Below are 294 nucleotides of genomic sequence, written 5' to 3'. Positions count from 1 at the left end.
TCCCCACTGCCCCGCCGCACGGCCGCTGCTCCCCTCGAGGTTTCATTCCCACAGCTGGTGGCCCAGATGCCGACCAGGGCCTGCCCCCAGGCTGCCCGCCTAGCCCAGAGGGCATTGGGCTTTGGGTCAGCAATGAGTCAGGCGCCCCTCACCCCCGCCAGGATGGCTTGAATGAAAAACGGGGGGACAAGTGTGGGCGAGGAGGAGCACAGACAGCGGAGGCGCCAGGGGTGGTCGGCGGGTCCTCAGAAAACCTGGCTCGTCGCATCGCCCAGGAATCCTGTCCCCAGGCCT

The sequence above is a fragment of the Condylura cristata genome, unplaced genomic scaffold (assembly GCF_000260355.1).
Source record: "Condylura cristata isolate star-nosed mole 26May11 unplaced genomic scaffold, ConCri1.0 scaffold00068, whole genome shotgun sequence".
In the NCBI taxonomy this organism is placed as follows: domain Eukaryota; kingdom Metazoa; phylum Chordata; class Mammalia; order Eulipotyphla; family Talpidae; genus Condylura; species Condylura cristata.
The sequence above is the reverse complement of the archived record's forward strand: the minus strand, read 5'-3'. Positions refer to the sequence as shown.